A 10,887-nucleotide genomic window follows, 5' to 3' on the forward strand; every position below is an offset into this window, starting at 1 on the left:
TAACATCTGTAACCACATTTCCATCCACAGATTTTATACAAGTAAAGTCATACTGTATTAAAAAAACAAAAACAAAAAAACCCAGCTCTGATGGAATCATGATGTTTCAGTACAATTTGTTTATTCGACATGGTTGGATCATTTTTGTCTGTAAAATTAATTATGCGAGAAATAGCGGTGGAAACTCCTTTATGCACAAATATTGATTTAATAACCATCATATCGAAGTAAACTTGGAGTCACGCGATGATATGTTGCGTGGTCCTCCCACTATGACTCGGGAAACGAACTTCACAGGGTGGTGAAAGTGCACGGTGATCTTGATGCTCCTTTCCATTAAATATTGAGGGTCTTATTCTGGTGGCATGATGATCAATGCTTATCTATAATAATCTCATAACGTAGACTATCCTAGCCTACCCGCACTGTATCGGCAAGTGGCTATGATGAGAAGAGCAGAGTATGCACATTTTCTATTTAAAGCAAAAGTGACAAAACTATCGGTAGAGTTGAAAATGCGATGGAAACAGATTGAACTTTCGATTTTTATTTGGTACATGAAAACAGCAAAGAAGTAATTGTTGTGTGCACTATGTCATCACGCACTGACTTTTATCAGCAACAAGTCTGGTGGAAACAACTGGTGGGAAAATCAGCATATTTTCTTTATGCCGATTCTATAATATTCACATGAAAATATGTCTCCAAATGGATGGAAACCTAGTTAATGGCGATGTTCTTTTCTACACAGAAGATCATACAAAATTATTGCCTGATGATCTTCTGAACTTCCCAATACCTTTCAGATGCATTTCAGTCACTTCAAACCATACTTCCTTCAGATTGAAATACTGTCAAAAGTGCTGTTAGACCGATTTGTAATACAGTGTCATACCCCCAATAAAAAAGTTTGCAAACCCCTCGTGTAGCCTGATCTCTTAATAATGTGTGTGTGCCTGTCTGTCTGTCTCCTAAGGGATGGATAGAAAACGCCACTCAAACAATAGCCTACGGTACAACATTCTTGGCCCATCCAGATGTTAAGACTTTTCAATGTACAGTATATTCAATATCTCAACATACACCACTGCAGATGTATATGTTGCGGCAGTCAGACACAGAAGCTTGACGGAGGGAATGTTGCTGCCCGCTGGCGCCACCACATGGCCACTTGCTGCACCTACAGCAATGCCAGATTGCCATACACACAGAGATCAGGGTTGTGTTCATTAGCCACCAAACAGAAGAAAGTTTTTGTTTTTATGAATTTTTACTATAGCCAATTTTCACTTTGCAGCTGGCCCATCTAGCGGAAACCGCTCAGTTCTGCCTCCAGGGGAAGACTCATGACAATAAACACCAACCTGCCCATTGTGAAAAGCTACAGTGCATTCGGAAAGTATTCAGACCCCTTGACTTTTTCCACATTTTGTTATGTTACAGCCTTATTCTAAAATTTATGAAATATTTTTTTTCTTCATCAATGTAGACACAATACACAAATAATGATAAAGCGAATACAGGTTTTAGAAATATTTGCAAATTCATTCAATTTAAAAAGGAAAATATCACATTTACATCAGTCCCTTTACTCTACTTTTTTGAAGCACCTTTGGCAGAGATTACAGCCTTGAGTCTTCTTGAGTAGGATGCTACAAGCCTGGCACACCTGTATTTGGGGAGTTTCTCCCATTCATCTCCGCAGATCCTCTAAAGCTCTGTCAGGTTGGGTGGGGAGAGTCCCTGCCAGCTATTTTCAGGTCTCTCCAGAGATGTTCGATCGGGCTCTGGCTGGGCCACTCAAGGACAATGAGACTTGTCCCAAAGCCACTAATGCATTGTCTTGGCTGTGTGCTTAGGGTCGTTGTGCTGTTGGAAGTAGAACCTTTGCCCCAGTCTGAGGTCCTGAGCGCTCTGGTGTAGGTATTCATCAAGGATCTCCTGTACTTTGCTCCGTCTCCCAGTACATGCCACTAAAAAACATCCCTCCAGCATGATGCTGCCACCACCACGCTTGACCAACACCTCTCCCCTATTTGACCTAGATAGTTTGTGTGTACAGACATGCTCAAATTTGTTGGTTCCCTTACAGCTCATTGAAATATTGCTTCATTCTTCCTGAAAAGTGATGAAATTAAAAGCTATTTTATCATGTATACTTGCATGCCTTTGACATGTCATAGAATAAAGCAAAGAAGCTGTGAAAATAGATGAATTATTGCTTATTCTACAAAGATATTCTAAAATGGTCTGGACACAATTGTTGGTACCCCTTAGAAAATATAATAAATAATTGGATTATAGTGATATTTCAAACAAATTTGTTTCTTTAATTAGTATCACATCTCCAATCTCGTAATCAGTCATTCAGCCTATTTAGATGGAGAAAAGTAGTCACCGTGCTGTTTGGTATCATTGTGTGCACCACACTGAACATGGACCAGAGAAAGCAAAAGGAGAGATTTGTCTGAGGAGATCAGAAAGAAAATAATAGACAAGCATGGTAAAGACTACAAGACCATCTCCAAGCAGCTTGATGTTCCTGTGACAACAGTTGCAAATATTAAGAAGTTTAAGGTCCATGGAACTATTGCCAACCTCCCTGGGTGCGGCCGCAAGAGGAAAATCGACCCCAGATTGAACAGAAGGATAGTGTGAATGGTAGAAAAAGAACCAAGGATAACTGCCAAAGAGATACAAGCTGAACTCCAAGGTGAAAGTACATCAGTTTCTGTTCGCACCAGGCGTCACTTTTTGAGTGAAAGTGGGCTCCAAGCAAGAAGCCCCATTAGGACTCCACTTTTGAAAGAAAAACATGAAAGATCCAGACTGGAATTTGCTAAAATACATATTGACAAGCCACAATTCTTCTGGGAGAATGTCCTTTGGACAGATGAGTCAAAACTGAAGCTTTTTGTCAAGTCACATCAGCTCTATGTTCACAGACAAAAAAAATGAAGCTTCAAAGAAAATAACTTCATACTTACAGTGAAACATGGAGGAGGCTCGGTTATGTTTTGGGGCTGCTTTTCTGCGCCTGGCACAGGGTGCCTTGAATCTGTGCAGGGCACAATGAAATCAAGACTATCAAGGCATTCTGTAGCGAAACGTACTGCCCAGTGTCAGAAAGCTCTGTCTCAGTCGCAGGTCATGGGTCCTCCAACAGAATAATGACCCAAATCACACAGCTAAAAGCACCCAAGAATGGATAAGAACAAAACATTGGACTATTCTGAAGTGGCCTTCTGTGAGTCCTGATCTGAATCCTATCGAACATCTATGGAAAGAGATGAAACTTGCAGTCTGGAGAAGGCCCCCATCCATTTGTGGCAATGCTATTACCCCTGTTCAGTCTTGTGTAAAGAGAACAAGAATGAGAGAGATAACGTAAAAGTGAGAGAGAGTGGGAGGAGAAAGAGACGAGAGAGAATGAGAAGTAGCGAAAAAAGCTGGCATTGAATCCTCTCATCCATGACTGACAGTAAACCAGTTGGTTTATCGCCCCTTAATAACTCTTAACTACCTGTAATGCCATTAAGAAGTACTATCAAGATGGAGTGCATAAAAACAACGCATCATCTCATCATACACACAAGAATACAAACAAACAGACTGCTTCAAAAGGCATCGTATTCCCTAGTGCACTACCTTTGATCAGGGCCCATAGGGCTCTGGTCAGAAGTAGTCACTATGTAGGAAATAGGGTGTCATTTGGGATGAAGACTAAAAGTCACACAAACAGCTAGTCAATGTGGGATCCTGGTTACGATCAATAGTCAATTATAGCGGGAGACAGTTCTCTCTACCACATTTGCAAGTGGAATTTGAACACTGTTTACATGGAAAACTCTGAGCAAGGTAATAAATTCAAATAACTTCACAGATCTTCATCGTAAAGGGTTTAAACACTGTTTCCCATGCTTGTTCAATGAACCATAAACAATTAATGAACATGAACCATAAACAATTAATGAACAACTGCCCGAGTTACACCAGGAACGCACAATCCCTCCATCAGTGCTCAGACTGTCCACAATAGGCTGAGAGAGGCTGGACTGAGGGCTTGTAGGCCTGTTGTAAGGCAGGTCCTCACCAGACATCAACATCGCCTATGGGCACAAACACCGTCGCTGGACCAGACAGGACTGGCAAAAAGTGCTCTTCACTGACGAGTTGCGGTTTTGTCTCACCAGGGTTGATGGTCAGATTTGCGTTTATCGTCAAAGGAATGAGCGTTACACCGAGGCCTGTACTCTGGAGCGGGATCAATTTGGAGGTGAAGGGTCCGTCGTGGTCTGGGGCGGTGTGTCACAGCATCATCGGACTGAGCTTGTCATTGCAGGCAATCTCAATGCTGTGCGTTACAGGGAAGACATCCTCCTCCCTCATGTGGTACCCTTCCTGCAGGCTCATCCTGACATGACCCTTCAGCATGACAATGCCACCAGCCATACTGGTCGTTCTGTGCGTGATTTCCTGCAAGACAGGAACGTCAGTGTTCTGCCATCGCCAGCAAAGAGCCCGGATCTCAATCCCATTGAGCACGTCTAGGTCCTGTTGGATCGGAGGGTGAGGGCTAGGGCCATTCCCCCCAGAAATGTCCAGGAACTTGCAGGTGCCTTGGTGGAAGAGTGGGGTAACATCTCGCAGCAAAACTGGCAAATCCGGTGCAGTCCATGAGGAGGAGATGCACTGCAGTACTTAATGCAGCTGGTGGCCACACCAGATACTGACTGTTAATTTTGATTTTGACCCCCCCCCCCCCCCTTTGTTCAGGGACACATTATTCCATTTCTGTTAGTCAAACGTCTGGAACTTGTTCAGTTTATGTCTCAGTTGTTGAATCTTATGTTCATATAAATATTTAGTTTAGTACTTCAGTAACAAATGTAAGCCCCCCCCCCCACGCAAACTCAAAATGGCTGGTATTTAGTAAAGATCATTGTGTTAACCAACTAGCTGTAGCAGGCCTAGTATAATATGCATCAGAAAGTGTGAATAAGTAGTAGTAAGACTACAAATTATCACATAAGCTTTCTCCCCAGTGACAAGGTTTACCTTAGTTTACCTGAGGACTCATTACCTGTACTGGGAATCTGTCTGTCTGATCCTCCTAAATCCTGGGCTTTGATGTGATGCACATTGCAACGTTTCCCCCCTCTGTTCTCATACAGCCTCTGTCGATGTGTGTGTGTTCATCAAAAAGGCAGTTGTTTCAAAACTAAGCACATTTTCAATTGACTAAGTAGAACACACAAAATCACACTACTACAGTAAAATTGCATTCGCAAATACAGTACTGTAATACCGTAATATGCCATCTACGTAGCAGATGCCAAAGCGACAAACAGTCCACACATTTTGATATGTGACCCCAGTGGTAAATGAACCCAGAACTCTGGTGTTGCTAGTGCCATGCTCTTAGGAACCAAGCCACATACAGGACCACTACAATGCAATAAAATACATGATTACAATACAGGTGGAATATGTGTGATTACTTTCCCCATGAGCGTACCACCCTCCTTCAGGCCATGGATGAAGCTAGATGTGATTTCAATCCAGGCCTACAGTATGTCAGGCTTGGATTTGCCATTCCAAAAAGGTTTTTCCCCAGGTGCATGATCAATGAGGATATTTACTTTGATTTCGATGAGAACCGGCTTGATGCAAACAAGTGCCTGCTAAACATTGTTCCTTTATTTATTTCATTTGATTACATTGTGAAAGACAAGGGATAGAAATTATTTGATGTTCAGTCAATTTTAATGGGTATTGCAAATGTATTGCCTAATGTGAAAACAGTCCTGTAGTGTAATTTACAGTACTGTAGCATACTACAATCAAATGGCAACTTTGAAACATGTATCTTACATGTTTTGCTATTGGATTAACTGGTTGTTAAAATATAAAAACACAACTATTTTACAGAGTTACAGGTCATAAAGAAATATGGGGAGCCCGGCCCAGCCAATCACAAAAAGGCTTTATTACAGACAAACACTCCTCAGTCTCATCAGCTGTCCGAGTGGCTGGTCTCAGCCAATCCCGCAGGTGAAGAAGCCGGATGTGGAGGTCTTGGGTTGGCGTAGTTACACGTGGTCTGCAGTGATGAGGCCGGTTGGACTTACTGCCAAATTCTCTAAAACGAGGATAAAGGCAGCTTATGGCAGAGAAATTAACATTCAATTACCTGGCAACAGCTCTGCTGGACATTCCTGCAGTCATCATGCCAATTGCACACTCCCTCAAAACAGCTGTGGCATGGTGTTGTGTGACAAACTGCACATTTTACAGTGGCCTTTTATTGACCCCAGCACAAGGTGCATCTGTGTAATGAACACGCCGTTTAATCAACTTCTTCATATGCTACACCTGTCAGGTGCATGGATTATCTTGGCAAAGGAGAAATGCTCACTAACATGGATGTGCACAAAATTTGAGCAAAATAAGCTTTTTGTGCATATGGGAAATTTCATTTCTGCTCATGAAACATGGAACCAACCCTTTACATGTTGGGATTATATTTTTGTGCAGTATAAATGAAAAAGTTGTATTTTGGTGATTAAACCAATGTACTCATATTTCACAGTATACTTATTTTTAATCAATGGATGTGTGGTGAAAGATGTCTACAAACAAAATGAACGCACAATGAAAGGTTTTGAACGCAAGTCTTACCAGTTTGGAGTTTTGTACTAAAGAGTGAAAAAAAAAAAAAAAAACACTAAAAAAAATGATACTTGTGTAAATGGCACCAAAGCAAAAAAAATAAAGATATGTTAATGGTTTAGTATAATTTCAGCCAGTAGTTTTGATAGTAGCGTTACCAAGCCAAACAGGTTCCCCGAAATTTGTTTACAGTTATAAACGTCATCCATTTTGTATGAGATGTTATGTCCTAAAAAAAAGTAATAAATATGCAATTTGTACAATGATACAAATTCCAATTTGTACAATATGTTACAAATGTGTAAGTGCTTAAGATCCCATACAATCGCTTTGTTACAGATCTATGAGTCCCTACGTTTTGTGTCATTGGAGTTAATGCCTTAAAAAATCACTCATTACAAATATATACCAGGACCTTGAACATTCCCTCCATTGGCAAACTTATCGGGGAAGGGGTCTATATTAAAGGAAATCATTAGCTGATCACACACACTTTTAGTATGTCAAATTTAAGGATTCCATTGATAACGTGTCTAAAAAGTGTCAATGGCATTACTTCATTTAAATGAAGGGAAATTACATTCATGGCAAAATGATGAATTGCTTTAGTAAATTATTTTAAAGGTTTATTTATTTTAAACTGTTCGCTGCTCTGACACCCCAATGGTGGAACAAGCTCCCTCACGACGCCAGGACAGCGGAGTCAATCACCACCTTCCGGAGACATCTGAAACCCCACCTCTTTAAGGAATACCTAGGATAGGATAAAGTAATCCTTCTAACCCCCCCCCCCCCTTAAAAGATTTAGATGCACTATTGTAAAGTGGTTGTTCCACTGGATATCATAAGGTGAATGCACCAATTTGTAAGTCGCTCTGGATAAGAGCGTCTGCTAAATGACTTAAATGTAAATGTAAATGTAAAGGGTTAATGACCTTAGATTTGAGCATGTGTGGCCTCCATTTAAGAAAATCCTAAATTACAAAACAATGTGTCATCGGCATTCCAGTCACTGGTGATACTACTCCTGCTGGTGGTGAAAAGGACTTCAAGCTGCTTGCTTAGCGAGTAATCCTTCCTCCTGATTCAGCTCATACCAAGGCTCGAACGCAGTACCACTGGCATCTTACCCAGTCGTGCCACAGAAAACTAGCTATTCAGCAGCGCAAGTGGAGACACTTCAAGCAGAGTGAGTTTCACAGATACAGTGCAGCACAGTGGCACAATGTTATATATCATAATGGTAAGAATTATTTAAAGTCATTAGGCTGCCATATTAGCTGATTTAAGAGATACCGAAATACATTTATAAAATGCCACCGCGATTCAAGAATGACCCAGCCGTCTTAGTACTCCTCCAACCTGTTTTTGCTCCTTCAGCTGAGTCTAAAGATATCAAGCTCTCTGTACTACTAAAGTACCATTAATACTACCAATTGTCAATCACGTTGTTGATAAACAGAATAATGGCATGACCTCAAGCTAGCCACACACTCAAGTGCCGTAAGCGTGAGGTGAGCAAGTAATCTCCACTCCAAACTTCCATGGGTAACAGACTGACGGTCAGTGAGCTAAATATATAAGTGGCTGTTAAACTATTTGGGCCAGTATCCATTCTGGGGTGGGGTAGAGGGGACAGGTTTGATAGAGAATGGGTGTGTGTCTTGCTCTACTCCTAACACACAAACACAGAGGTATAGGGATCTGATGTGCAGTGAGTCACCAACCCTGACTGGGCAGCTAGTAACATATTTAGCAGGGTGGCTGATGAGTAGAGGAGAACATCACAAATGAATGTTAGCCGCGAATAACATCATGAGTGCAGACGGTCGGGGTGACAAATCAGTGGTTGTGTGTGTGTGTTTCGGGCTCACACACAAAGGTGAGCAGACAGAGCGAGAGAGACTGACAGACCCACACTCAGACAGACAGAGACCCCTCCAGGCCTCATCACCAAGTGATATGAACCTCATCCAGCTCCCCCACCAGGAGCAGACAACATTTGTATGGGCCCCTTATCAGCTGATGCAACATTGCACCAAAATGGCCACCGTGTGGAATTGCAACAGCAGCATCCAGCAGGCCATATTAGCCATTTCCCAAAATATCTCATCCACCCATAGCGCCCCCCCACCTCCCCTACTGTCCAAATGTTTGTCTGTGCCTGGGTTCAGTGATGTGTGCGTTTGTGTGTTTGGTGCAGACAGATACTAATGCCCCCAGGGCAGAGTGGCCACACCGTTCCTGCCCTGCTGTACGCCTGCAGTGTGACAGTGGGGCTGACAGCTCTATTAGCTGATAAAGTTAGACGCTCTATTAGCTGATAAAGTTAGAATGCACGCATGCGCAAGCACCAACAACACAGATTGTTTCATTAAAGCGGAGGGCAGAAATAAGAGAGAAGGACAACAACAGAGGAAAGTTGTAGTGTCTCCTGATAGAAGCCTTTCTCCATCTAGGACTGATCAGCCCACTGCTAGAACTACCCGTTATGACAGACAGTTGAGGCAGAATTCAATCCCACGCCAGCAACACTTCATACTAGTAGCGGACAAAACTTGTCTTGGTTGGGCAAAAGAAGAGCTGTTACTTCAGGTCTCGGTGATGGTGACATAACTTCATGATGGCTGCTAGCTCACCTCTCTAGCTCACATCTGCAAGACAGGACAGATCAACACTGGCCCTTGATCTTTTCATCCATAATTGACTATCCTCAATTAAGATGTTTGGAGTCAAACAGGCTGTTACTAGTTTGTTGTGTGAGATGGCAATGACTGGTGAGCTACTGAAACCAGTAAGCAGGGGACTCATGGACTGCAATGGGGAAGAAAAAAAAAAAAACTTATCTAGGCTAAGGGGAAATGGCACTAGAATGTGTGTGCATGTTTTATGAGGAAAGAAGTGGTAAATATACAACAGGTAAGAGACTGCCCACTTACTGAACTTCAGGACAAGACAGTTCAACTTTTTGAAACCTTTCCTCACAGATTGAGATTGGTCAGTAAAAGTGAGCCCAAAACTGACCAAAGAACAGTATCTAGGGGACAACTTCTCCCTACTCCCCTTGTCATCCGTACATGTTGGTTTCTTCCTCTGGTAGTGAGTCCTGTCTGCACATCACTGCAAAGGAGCCTAATAAAAGCGTGACTCACTTCGAGCAGACATTACCACCCCCCTAAAGAGAGACACACACTGTGTACACAACAAAACACTGTCAGACACAGGAATGCAACCAGACAAGCGCACACCTCGTCCATCCTGTTACACACACTACTGAAGCTGTGCTTAGATTCATGGTTCTCATCAGCCAGCAATGATCCGTGCCTGGCTATGTCACGGTGCTAGTGCTCATCTCTGGGGCCGTGGGGAGAATTACACGGAGCAACATGATTAGTGGGCTGGAGGAACTAGCCAATGAGGTTGACACCCAACGTCAGATGCCCTTCTCTCATGTGAGGGGAATTAACGTGCAGAATCTGAGTTAAAATGGTGAGTAGCCTCTGAGCTCTCTGTGCAGAGGACCTTTTTCATTGGTTTAGGTGCGTTCAGAAATAGGAAACACGGTTCTTAACAACTACTAAGGGTTGTTATTTGGTGCACTAATAGGCATAGCCTTCTCTATACATACTCAAAGGCAAATTAAATCAGGTTAAAAGATATAGATTTGACTATGTCAGCTGGGCCCTAGTTAATACATTTGATACATGATTGCGTCAATGAGCACCAGAGTTAGAGAAAAACAAATCTCATAGGAAGGAAACTTACAAATCAGCAGCCACACAACACAATGGGTTGGTTCAGCATTGCAGCTGATGTGACGCATTTTGGGCTAATTGTGATTGACGGACTGATCGACAAAGAAGTAGTAAAAAAAGGTCATTTGTAGACCAGTTAGTTGGCAGTTGCTTGCAATGTCGAACAAGCACAACGATGAAAGCCTCAGGTATTACAAGGACGGGACCGATTTTAGAAAAAGAAACCTCCCTATGAAAACCTGGGTCATGTTCATTAGGCACCAAAGAAAATGGACTGAAACAGGGAAATACTACTTGGACCCGGCCAATAACGGCATGTTTCAATTTTCTTTCGTAAAACGTTTTGGTACGGTGTGCCCTAATGAAGACAAACCTGGTGAGAAGTGAATCAGTCTGTTATAGCACCCACATAATAGGCAACCACTTCCATATGTGCTCCATTTCACAACTGCATGTTTAT

The sequence above is a fragment of the Salmo salar genome, chromosome 04, assembly GCF_965601325.2.
Source record: "Salmo salar chromosome 04, fSalSal1, whole genome shotgun sequence".
Lineage (NCBI taxonomy): Eukaryota > Metazoa > Chordata > Actinopteri > Salmoniformes > Salmonidae > Salmo > Salmo salar.